The sequence below is a fragment of the Mobula hypostoma genome, chromosome 23 (genome assembly GCF_963921235.1).
Source record: "Mobula hypostoma chromosome 23, sMobHyp1.1, whole genome shotgun sequence".
In the NCBI taxonomy this organism is placed as follows: Eukaryota; Metazoa; Chordata; class Chondrichthyes; order Myliobatiformes; family Myliobatidae; genus Mobula; species Mobula hypostoma.
In genome coordinates this window covers 4730590-4743649 of record NC_086119.1, presented here as the reverse complement: position 1 = coordinate 4743649, position 13060 = coordinate 4730590, and the positions used below count along the sequence as shown (strand labels likewise).

General features: G+C 41.8%; 1 protein-coding gene across 4 annotated transcripts in view; it reads left to right on the top strand.

Moving 5' to 3' along the window:
• fam222ba (family with sequence similarity 222 member Ba) overlaps positions 1-13060 on the top strand; it is an 81105-nt gene that overhangs the window by 29673 nt on the left and 38372 nt on the right. For 2 of the 4 annotated variants that reach the window (XM_063031634.1, XM_063031632.1), the window contains exon 2: positions 5954-6013. The exons of 1 other annotated variant lie outside the window; for it this stretch is intronic. The gene's annotated coding sequence lies outside the window, so the exon portion shown is untranslated. Of the gene's footprint in view, positions 1-10; positions 211-5953; positions 6014-13060 lie in introns of all 4 variants that reach the window. One more of the 4 variants, XM_063031633.1, reaches the window with a different exon arrangement.

Sequence of the window (13060 nt, the reverse complement as noted above, 5' to 3'; positions counted from 1 at the left end):
TTCATTGCAGAAAACTCCGCTTGACAGCGATATGATGTTGGAAATGGAAACAAGGTTTTCAGTGCTTTCGTGGCTATCTCAGGATATTTATCTTTGACTTTGATCCAGAATGCCAGCAGAGATGTTATGTCAAACATACTATTCAGCCCGCCGTCATTTGCAAGCTCGAGGAGTTGATCTCCTTCCCGCGCTGACATGGATGACGTGCAGGTAATGACCTCGCGTGCGTTCAAGCTCAACAGTGGGCGTGACAGGCAATGAGGAAAGATGCAGCCGACTCATATCACCAAGTCATATCGTTTCCTCGCGGCCCGGTAGCACATGCTTTGCGGCCTGGTACCGGTCCGCGGCCCAGTGGTTGGGGACCGCTGATCTAAATCATTGACAAACAATGTGAAAAGTAGCAGTCCCAACACTGACCCCTGAGAAACACCACTAGTCACTGGCAGCCAATTAGAAAAGGCTCCTTTTATTCTCACTCACTGCCCCCTGCCTGTCAGCCGTTCTATCCATGTCAGTATCTTTCCTACAGGAAAGCTGTAGGATTTTATCTTGTTAAGCAGCCTCATATGTTGCACCTTATCAAATGCCTTCTGAAAATCTAAGTAAATAACATCCAGTGCCTCTCCTTTGTCTGCCCTGCTTGTTACTTCCTCAAACAATTGTATTAGATTTGTCAGGAAGATTTCCCTTTACAGAAACCATGCTGACTTTTACTTATTTTATCATTAATCTCCAGGTACCCAGAAACCTCATCCTTAATAATAGACTCTAACACTTTCCCAACCATTGAGGTTAGGCTAACTGTCCTATAATTTCCTATCTTTTGTATTCCTCCCTTCTTAAAGAGTGGAGTGATATTTGCAATCTTCCAGTCCTCCAGGACCATGCCAGAATCAAGGTGGTAGGGGATCAAAGAGATTGTTGGACAGATTGAGAGGGTTCATTGATAATGCTAAGGCTCTGCATCATTAATGATCCCTCCCATCCTTTCAACAATCTCTTTGATGAAAAAATACAATAGAATTTACAAAAAAAATCATATATCAGCTAAGACTGGCAAATTACCAATGTGCAAAGTAGGACAAATTATGCAAAGAAATTAAAAAACAATTAATACCGAGAGCATTAATTGTAAAGAGTCCTTCACATCTTTACACAAGCTTTACAACCTTCTTGAGAAGATTGTAAGTGACTCTAAGTTTGCTGAGAGAAACAATGATTCCAAAATGTCATGGAGCAAAATCTGAAGGCTCAATCTGCCATTAGCTGTGTGTTGGGGAGCTCAGCCTTATATTCCAAGGAGGCTCCTAAGTCCTGTTCCTGTCTGTGAATGTTGTGTAACTGAAAAATGTAAGACATTTTAAAATTTCAGTTCTGGATGAGTGACCTTGGTTGCTCTGAGGAACATCTGGCCTGTATGCACCCTATGCAAACACGCCACAAGAGATTGAGGTATAAACAGCTGACTTTGGATTGTATTAAATACACAAAGCTTATGAATTCCTGTTTGACCTAGTTGAGAAGGGCATTGTTCTTGTGTGACATCGAACTAATTGTGCAGCCTGAAATTTAGATTTTGCTTGCAACAAATTAATTTCACTGGTTTGCATGTTTACGCTATTAAAGATGGGTCATTCACTGGCTAGGTGTTGGTTCAGTTTTTATGATATTATATCACTAATTATTCCTATTTGGAATCATTTCCCAGAATTGGTACTGGCCTGTGTCCAGAGTTTGGCCTTGTTTTGTTTGGTTTATTGTAATCAGGAGTTTTCTTTGTGAAATTATAGTGGTATTTTTATTCCAGAAGTTGAAACTGGTATGGAGTGTGAAAGATATAATCCACTGAAAATGGGTCAGCAGTGCTGATCTTTGAAGTCTGAGGAGTATTTTTTTACATACGGGGAAGGTGGATAGAAAGCAGGTCATTGTCAGGGAGCCAAAATTCTTCAGTTCATATGGGAAGCTGAATTCTTTTCTTTTTATTGTTTTTCTTAAATGCATTTTTATCCAAACCAAGTGTGCATTGCAGATTATGAGTTTCAATGTAATCTGATTTGTGGAGCTGAATCCCAGTTTAAGTTCATATGCCTTTATGTTTGTTACTTTTAAATTACTCCACTGTTCTGTGACTCTGCCAAGATGCATCCCTGTTGAGAGGTAGTTGATCCTTTCCACGCCTCCTGGTGCATTAGGCATCAAATTGTTGTTTCTATACCTTGTTATTTGTTTTTATTTTAATGAGGCCAAGTTCCAGCTTGAAGCTCAAACTAGCATGAATGGAATGTGTGCAAGGAGCTGGCTGGTTTCGAACCAGGGCCCACTTAACTTGAAGTTCGGTGCGGATGCCACTATGCCACTAGCCAGCAGCCTGTCAAAAAATAGTTGGGGGGAAAAGTCAAAGTAAACATTACCCAAGTAACTTGAGGTTCATTTTCTTGCAAGCATTTGCAGGAAAAAAAATACAATAGAATTTATGAAAAGCTACACATGAACAAAGCCTGACAAGCAACCAATGTACAAAAGAAGACAAATCATACAAATAAATATGAATAAATAATACTGAGAACATGAGTTATTAGGAGTCCTTGAAAGTGAGTGTGTAGATTATGGAATCAGTTCAGAGTTGGGATGAATGAAGTTATTCATGTCAGTTTAGGAGCCTGATGGTTTTGGGTAATAACTGTTCCTAAACCTGATAGTGTGGGACCTAAGGGTCCTGCACCTTCTTCCCAATGACAATAGCTAGAAGAGGGCATTGCCTGGCTGGTGGGGTCCTTGATGACAGATGCAGGTTTCTTGTGTCAGTGCTCTTCGTAGATGTCATCAGTGGTAGGGAAGGCTTTGCCTGTGATAGACTGAGCTGTATCACCCACTTTTTCTAGGCTTTTCTGTTCTTGGGCATTGGTGTCTCCTTATCAGGCCAAGATGCAACCAGTTAGGATACTCTCCACTGCAGAAGTTTGTCAAAGTTTTAGGTGACATTCCTGAATCTACAAAAGTTTCTAAGTAAGTAAAAGAGGAAGGCGCTGAACAAAGCTGTAATGAACTTAAAATTTTTACCAGTGTTATAGTTCTCAACAAAAGGCCAATGGTGACTGGCATAGAAAGTGTTTCTGTCAAAATGCATGATTGGAATATCTCTAGCTCCTCAATACCAACTGGAGGGGATGCCTCTGAAGAGAGGATGCAGAAGAGGTTTAGAATAATAATTCCAATCATTTGGAATTTCGGCTACAAGGTTACTCAGTCAGCATGGAAAGCTGAGAGTTGTTTCAACTCCTGATGGGCCAGCATAGCCAAAGTAGTAGTCTTTTAGTAAATGTTTCAAGGACCGTGCAAGAAGAGTTTGCTGAAAGCAGGGTCACAGGTAAATAGGGTACTAAAGTAGAAAGGGTGCAGAAAAGATCTATCAAAATATTGCCTGAACATTGAGTGCGGCTCGTCAGGCCCTTGTACCTCTTCCCTAATGGTAGTAATGAGAGGACAGAATATCTCCGATGTCGAGAGTCCTTTGTGATGGATGCTGTATTTTTGAGGCTTTTGAAGATGTCCTTGATGATGGGGAGGATTGTGCCAATGAAAAGGTCAAAAGCCCATCTTATCATACTAGGAACAGTAGACAGTCAACTGGGGGGGTTAGGGTGCTGGTTTCCGTGATGTGCCGAGCTGTGTCTGCAACTCTCTGCAGTCCCTTATGGTCTTAGGCAGAGCAGTTGCCCTATCAAGCCATGATGCATCTGTATAGGATGCTTTCTATGGTGCATTGACAAAAAATTGTGAGGATCAAAGGGAATGTACTAAATTCCTTTATCCTCTGGAGAAAGTAGAGGTACTGGTTAGCTTTTTGGACTGCAGCATCTGTGTGGCTGGACCAGGACGGGCTGTTGGTTATGTTCACTCCCAAGAATGGAAGCTCTTAACCTTCTGGACCTCAGCACTGATGATGTAAACAGGAGCATGTAGACTCACTGCCCCCCATCGCACCCACCACCCATGCTCCCTGAAGTCATTGACCAGCTCTTGTTTTCCTGACATTGAGGTGAAGATTGTTGTCATGACACCATGAGATTCATACACAGATGCAGCCTGACAATCAGACACCACTGGGGTAAATAAGGATACAGTGAATTTCATCATCCCTGTCCATTAGTACACTGTATTCTGTCCCACTGGCATGTCATCAACAACACAGTAAAACAAGTAATAATCTACTTCTAGCTGCTTCATTAGCTTGGTTGTTCTTGTCCTTTCAAATATTCCCCCTGTTTTACCAATCCCTTCCTACAACTGAAAACTTGATTTTTTTTTGTCATTTCCAGTAAGGTTGAGGGATTTCAAAGTTCAAAGTCAGTTTATTATCAAAGTACACATATGTCACCATATACAAACCCAAGATTCATTTTCTTGTGGGCATACTCAGTAAATCCAAGAACTATAATAGAATCAAAAACCACACCCAACAGGGCAGACAAACAACTAACGTGCAAAAGACAACAAACTGCAAATACAAAAGAGAAGAAAATAATATAATAAATGCATAACCATTGAATATGGAGAATATGAGATGGAGTCCTTGAAAGTAACTCCATAGGTTGTGGGAACAGTTCAATGATGGGGCAAGTGAAGATGAATGAGGTTATCCCCTTTGGTTCGAGAGCCTGATGGTTGAGGTGTAATAACTGTTCCTGAACCTGGTGGTATGAGTCCTGATGCTCTTGTACCACCTTCCTGGTAGCAGCGGTGAGAAAAGAGCTTGATCAGGGTGGTGGAGATCCCTGATGATGGATGCTGCTTTCTTGCAGGAATGCTCTGTGCGGATGTGCTTCATGGAGGGGAAGGTTTTACCCGTAATGGACAGAGCCATATCCACTACTTTTAGTAGGATTTTCTGTTCAAGGACATTGGTGTTTCCATACCACGCAGTACTGCAGCTAGCCATTACACTCTCCACCACACTTATATAGATGTTTGTCAAAGTATTAGATGTCATGCCAAATCTTTGCAAACCTCTAAGGAAGTAGAGGCGTTGCTGTGTTTTCTTCATAATTCCACTTATGTGATGGGCCAGGACAGGTCCTCTGAAATGATAACACCGAGGAATTTTAAAGTTGTTGAGCCTTTGATCCCTCAGTGAGGACTGATCATGGATCTCCAGTTTCCACCTTCTGAAGTCAATAATTAGCTTCTTGGTCTTACTGACGTTGAGCAAGAGGTAGTTGTTGTGGCACCATTCAGCCAGATTCTCAATCTCCCTATATGCTGATTCATCACCACCTTTGATTTGGCTGATGTCAGCAAACTTAAATATGGCATTGGAGCTGTGCTTAGCCACACAGACTTGCAGGGGGCTAAGCACACAGCCTTGTAGTGCATCAGTGCTAATGGAGATTGAGGAGATGTTATTGCCTATCCGAACTGACTGGGGTCTGCAAGTGAGGAAATCGAAGATCAAGTAGCACAAGGAGGTATTGAGGCCAAGCTCTTGAAGCTTATTGGTTAGTTTTGAGGGGATGATAGTATGGAATGCTGAGCTCTCTGACGGTGGTGTCTGAAAAGAGGATGCTGTCTAAGTTGCATGCCATCTTGGACAATGTCTCCCATCCACTACATAATGTACTGGTTGGGCACAGGAGTACATTCAGCCAGAGACTCATTCCACCGAGATGCAACACAGAGCGTCATAGGAGGTCATTCCTGCCTGTGGCCATCAAACTTTACAACTCCTCCCTTGGAGGGTCAGACACCCTGAGCCAATAGGCTGGTCCTGGACTTATTTCCTGGCATAATTTACATATTACTATTTAACTATTTATGGTTTTATTACTATTTAATTATTTATGGTGCAACTGTAACGAAAACCAATTCTCCCCAGGATCAATAAAGTATGACTATGACTATGGCTGTAGTCAGTGAAGAGCATCCTGATGTATGTATCTTTGTTGTTTAGGTGTTCCAGGATTGAGTGAAGAGCCAATGAGATGGCATCTGCCGTGAACCTGTTGTGCCGGTAGGCAAACTGGAGCAGACCTGAAACATAATTTTATCAGAATCACGTTTATTATCACCAGCATGTGACATGAAATTTGTTAACTTAGCAGCAGCAGTTCAATGCAATTCATAATCTAGCAGAGAAAGGAAAAAAATAAAATAAATAAAACATAACAATAAATAAGCAAGTAAATCAATTACATATATTGAATAGATTTTTAAAAATGTGAAAAAACAGAAATACTGTATATTAAAAAAAGTGAGGTAGTGTCTAAAGCTTCAATGTCCATTTAGGAATTGGATGGCAGAGGGGAAGAAGCTGTTCCTGAATCGCTGAGTGTGTGCCTTCAGGCTTCTGTACCTCCTACCTGATGGTAACAGTGAGAAAAGGGCATGCCCTGGATGCTGGAGGCCCTTAATAATGGCCGCTGCCTTTCTGAGACACCGCTCCCTAAGGATGTCCTGGGTACTTTGTAGGCTAGTGCCCAAGATGGAGCTGACTAGATTTACAACCTTCTGCATCTTCCCATATATGCTGCCTAACCTGCTGAGTATATCCTGCATTTTCTGTTGATTCTTAAAAATTTCATTGTTGATGTCTGTTTTTCCTGAGAGTGGCCTTCTGATAGAAGTGGTCAGTGTTTATCGGGGTTTTGCCTGGAGTGTTAATCGTGCCTTAAGTTGTACAACCCTATCCCTGATAAACGGACATCCCGTTGGAGCAAGGGTTGAGGAGGCAATGGTGTGCTCTTGGACTTTTGAGATTGACAGCTATTTTTGTGAGAATCTCCACAGGATAATATACACTCTGTGGCCACTTTATTAGGTACAAGAGTGGAACCTGCTGTGGTCTTCTGCTGCTCTTGCCTAGCCACTTCAAGATTCAATGTGTTGTACATTCAGAGATGCTCTTCTGAACACCACCATGCATGGTTATTTGAGTTGCTGTCGCCTTCCTGCCAGCATGAACCAGTTGGGCCATTCTCCTCTGACTTCTGTTTTTTTCCATACCATTCTCTGTCAACTATAGAGACTCGTTCGTGAAATTCTCAGGTCAACAGTTCCTGAGTTACTCAAACCACCCTGTCATTCAAAGTTTCAAAGTACGTTTGTTATCAAAAAATATATAAATTATACAACCATGGGATTTGTTTGCATAGAGGTAGCCACAAAGCAAGAAACATGAAAGAACCCAATTTAAAAAAAAGAAAGACCAACACCCAGTGTGTCACAGAAAGCAGGGGTGGGCGGCGGGGACACAAATCATGCAAGCAATAGAAGTGAGCAACAACATTCCGAACCAAATTGAGTCCTCAGATCTAAACCCTGGAGCAGCCTGGAGTAGGTTGAAAGCCTCAGTATCAGTTCATCATGTTAGAGGGCACAGAACACAGCAGCTGGGGCGGTCTTCATAGCCTCAGTGCCATGGAGACTGGAGTCACCATTGTAGAGAGCGAGCAAAAATCAGTGCACGCCTCCAATCCCAATGCAGTCTTTCCAGTCTAGCTAGACCATCATTTAAGTTGTCTAAACAACGGATAGTACCTTGCATCAGGACCCAGGAACCACTGCAGCAAAAGACTGTGGTGCCACAGAGAGAAAAGCGAACATCGTGGGAGACTCTCACCTCCGATCTGGATCGGTGTTTATAGATTGTTTGAACAGCAGACTGTACCACTGCTGCAAAGGGCCCCTGGCCTAGACCTCACTGTCCAGCGACTTCACTTCAGACCCAGATTTTGCCGCCCAGCCCAAGGCCATTCTCAAACTCTTGAAGTTAGCTCAGTGCCCAGAGCGATCCAACCTCATACAGGCATCCTCTACCCCAATTTCTCCTCTCCAAATGGCTCATTCTATCTGCATTGATTCTGCAACACACCAGCACGTCTCATTCCTTGAACTCGCTTTGCCTTTGTTTGCCTCTTCATAGTTTGCAGTGATAATTTAACACAATTTATTTCAGAAAAGGTGTTATTATCAATGTTTTGGTCATGCCTTTTGAACTACCAGTGAGCTGTTGTACGTGTGCCACCTTAACCAGAAGTCCACGGTCAAAGTCACTTAGGTCACATTTCTTCCCCCATTCTGATGTTCAGTCTGAACAACAACTGAACCTCCTGACCATGTCTACACGCTTTTATGCATTGAGTTGTTGCCACATGATTAGCTGATTAGATATTTGCATTAATGAGCAGGTGTACAGGTGTTCCTAATATAGTGACCACTGGGTATATTCTTGTAGAAATAAAGTGATAACGTACTGTAGAAAGAAAGGGACCAGAAAACTCAGAAACTCCTCTTCTGTGGCTCTTATTCAGGCCTGAGATATTTCCATTAAGTCCTTGTCTGAAATAATGTGACCTTCTCTGGAAAGTTGATGTGTACTAATTTGTGCTGATCTGAGAACCACAACTAATAAACATTTCTCATACAGGTTGGGGAAAGTCAGCTTATTTTAGTAGTAAAAAGTCTGATTAACATTTCATTGATATTAATGTAAGTAATTGAGCCAACAACTTGATGATTTGGGCTGTCTGGAAAATAACTAATGTCTTTGCTTATCTTGTAAATGGCACTTCAGTCCTGTACCTCCTAGGTAGGACAGAAATTGTTGAGGCTTTTATATTTGGAGTCAGTTCTGATTATGGCATAGTGCCATCGTCTGTACTGATTATAGCTGCAGGCCTGTCGTTAACCACTCGTGAACAAGCAACAAATATATGTTAATGAACTGTTCTAAATTCATGCTGTCGTATAACATGCTTCTACTGCCTTCACTCTTCCACCTAACCATGGATTTTTATAACAGGTGCACACTGGTTCACGGTGTTTATCTGCATTAATTTAGTTGTTAAATAGACAATTTCTTTCAAAATCATGCTTGGAGTCATGTCAACGCAACATTATTGATTTGCTCTGCTGTGGCATTTCATGTAATATCTCACCTCAGATGTGAAGATGAAAGGATGTCTGTGAAAATGCTATTGTGTGGTTACTCGTTGTCGTCTTACTTGACCAGTGTCATCTACGAGTAAGCATAGGCCTCTCTGCCCTTTGAGCCTGCTCTGCCATTCAGTTAGATCGTAGCTCAAATGGCCATCAGCCTTATCTCCACATCCGGATCCGATTGAAACGTATAAAATCCTAAAGGGATTGGACAGGCTAGATGCAGGAAGATTGTTCCCGATGTTGGAGAAGTCCAGAACGAGGGGCCACAGTTTGAGGATAGAGGGGAAGCCTTTTAGGACCGAAATTAGGAAAAACTTCTTCACACAGAGAGTGGTGAATCTGTGGAATTCTCTGCCACAGGAAACAGTTGAGGCCAGTTCATTGGCTGTGTTTAAGAGGGAGTTAGATATGGCCCTTGTGGCTACGGGGGTCAGGGGGTATGGAGGGAAGGCTGGGGCAGGGTTCTGAGTTGGATGATCAGCCATGATCATAATAAATGGCGGTGCAGGCTCGAAGGGCCGAATGGCCTACTCCTGCACCTATTTTCTATGTTTCTATGTTTCTATCCTGCCCATCCCTGGTAACCTTACACCTTCTTGTGTATCAGGAATCTAGCTAGCCTTGTCTTAGCTGTACTCAAAAGCTCTGTGTCATCATCTTTCAGGAAGAGTGTTCTGAAAATGCATGAACCTTGAGAGAAAAGATTAAAGAAGATGACCTTTATTTGTCCACTTTGATGCAAACAACACATTCCACTGTATGTTTCAGGGCAATGTCCAACACAGTCTGAGAATGTGTTGGGGGTAGCCTGCAAGTGTCTCCATGCTTCCAATGACAGCAAAGCATGTCCACAACTTGCTAACCCTAACTTGTATGTCTTTGGAATGGCCACGGGGAAATATACAAACATCTTACAGACAGTGACAAGAATTGAACCCTGATCAGTGGTCGTTGGCACTGTAAAGCAATGTGCTAACCACTATGCTACCATTCCAAAAAAAAAATTACCTTATCTCTGTCATATAAGGTCAACCTCTTATTTTTAAACAGTAATCTTATAACTAAATCTTCCCACGAGGAAACATTCCATCTGTATAACCTCAGGATTGAGATGTGCTTCATCTCAACTCCAGCAGATACAAACCTCATCCAACCATCCCTTATAATTATTCCCACTTGTTCCAGGTGTTATTCTAATAAACCTCCAAACAGCTTCTGTTGTGTAAACATCCTGCAGATGTGGTTCCAGCAATGTTGTACACAAACAAAGCATAACCTTGCATTTCTGTTTAATTCCCCAGTACTTAATAACCAATAACATTCTGTTAGCTTTCCTAATTATTTTCTGTTCCTGCCAATGCACACAAGGAACCTATATGTTTTGATAGTCAGACTTCTGTCATCTCACACTATTTAGATACTTAGTTTTGCCAAATTGGACAAATAAACATTTTTCTATAATAACTTCCCATTACCAGATCTTCACTCACTTGAAAAAACTATCTTCCTTTTTTCTTTCATAGTCATCGTATGTCCTCTTTGCATTTACTTTCTTACCTATCTTTGTTCAATAGCAAGTTTACAAGCCTTACCTTCATTCCTATATTTTCTTTATTTATTCAGTGATGCAGTGTGGAGTAGGCCCTTCTAGCCCTTTAAGCCATGCCACCCAGCAACCCCATAACCCCAATAAACCCTAACCTAATCATGAGACAATTTACAATCACCGGTGGTATGTCTTACATGGACTGTGTGAAGAAACTGGACAACCTGGGAAAAACCCACACATTCCTTGCAGAGCACGTACTGAGACTCCTTACAGAACAGCACCGAAATTGAATTCTGAACCCCAGAACTCCTTCAGCTGTAATAGCATCTAACTAACCACTATGCTACCATAGCGACTACAGTACTTTCTTTATTTTCCTGTAAATGCCTGCTAGAAAATGGATCTCAAGGTAGTATATGGTGACATATACACATCTGTGTAATAAATTTACTTTGAACTCTATAAATTGGGGAATAAATGTTGAGGCTCCAGCACTGATCCTTGTGGACATCATGTTACACCATGACACCATGTTATACTATTCTGCATCTTTCCAAACAGGGAAAGACCATTTATACGTCCTCTCAATTTCCAGCTTTTTAGTAAGCAAGATCTGATTAAAAGATTAGCTTTATTTGTCACATGCACATCAAAATAGTGAAATGCATTATTTGAGTCAAATCAAATCAGCAAGGACTGTGCTAGGCAGCCTACAAGTGTTGCCATGCTTCCATCGCCAACATAGCATACCCACAACTCACTATCCCTAAGCCATAAAACCATAAGGAATAGGAAAAGAATTAGGCCATTTGGTTAGTCATCTCATCCTGGCTGATCCAATTTTCCTGTCAGCCCCAGTCTCCTGCCTTCTTCCTGTATCCCTTCCTGCCCTGACCAATCAAGAATCTATCATCCTCTGCCTTAATTATACATAAGGACTTGGCCTCCACAGCTGTCTATGGCAAACAAATTCCATAGATTCACCACTCTGTGGATAAACAAATTCCTCCTCATCTTCATTCTAAGAGGATGCCCCTCTATTCTGAGGTTGTGTCCTTTGGTCTTAGACTCTCCCACCAGAGGAAACATTCTCTCCATGTTCACTCTATAAGGCCTTTCACCATTCGATAGGTTTCAGTGAAGTCACCCCTCATTCAAACTGCTCACAATACCAGGTGAGGCCTCACCTAGTATTTTATGAGGTCTCAACATTACATCCTAGCTTTTAAGAGCATAAGTCATAGAAGCAGAATTAGGCCTTTCAGCCCATCACCTGTTCTGCCATTTCATCATGGCTGATCCCGGATCCCACTCAATCCCATACACCTGGCTTCTCACCATAGCCTTTGATGCCCTGACCAATCAGGAAACTATCAATTTTCACTTTAAGTATACCCATGGTCTTGACCTCCATCGCAGTTTGTGACAGAGCATTCCACAGATTCACTACTCTCTGGCTAAAAAAAAATTCCTCCTTACTTCTGTTGGAAAGGATTGGCCCTCAATTTTGAGGCTATGTCCTCAGGTTCTGGACACCCCCACCATAGGAAACATTCTCTCCACATCCATCTTATCTAGTCCTTTCAACATTCAGTAGATTTCAATGAGATCCCCTGCATTCTTTTAAATTCCAGTGAGTACAGGCCCAAAGTGGCCAAATGCTCCTTATGTTAACCCCTTCATTCCTAGAATTACCCTCATGAACCTCCTGTAGACTCTAATGACAACACATCCTTTCTGAGATATTGGGCCAAAACTGTTGACAATACTTCAAGTGCAGACTGACTAGCGCTTTATAAAGCATCAGCATTATCTCCTTGTTTTTATATTCAATTCCCCTTGAAATGAATGCTAACATTGCATTTGCCTTCTTCATCACACTCAACCTGCAAATTAACCTTGAGAGAATCCCGCACAAGGACTCGCAAGCTGTTTTCTGTATTTTCTCTCCATTTAGAAAATAGTCAACCCTTTTATTTTTTTCTGCTGAAGTACATGACCATACATTTTGTGATACTGTATTCCATCTACCATTTCTTTGCCCATTCTCCTAATCTGTCTAAGTCCTTCTGTAGCCTCTCTACTTCCTTAAAACTACCTGTTCCTCCACCTATCTTCATATCATTTGCAAACTTTGCAACAGAGCCATCAATTCCATCATCCAAACCATTGACATATAATGTAAAAATAATCAGTCCCAACACAGACCCCTAGTGGAACATCATTAGTCACTGGCAGCCAGCCAGAAAAGGCTCCCTCTTTTCCCACTCTTTGCCTCCTGCCAATTAGCTATTATCCATGCTAGAATCTTTGCCGTAATACCATAGGCTTATAGCTTGTTAAGCAGCCTCATGTAGGGCACCTTGTCAAAGGCCTTCTGAAAATCCAAGTACACAACATCAGCTGATCCTTCTTTATCTATCCAGCTTGTTTTTTCTTCAGAGAATTCCAGCAGATTTGTCAGGCAAGGTTTTCCCTTGAGGAAACCATGCTGACTATGACCTATTTTATCATGTCCCTCCAGCTACTCTGAGACCTCATCCTTAATAATGGAGTCCAACATCTTCC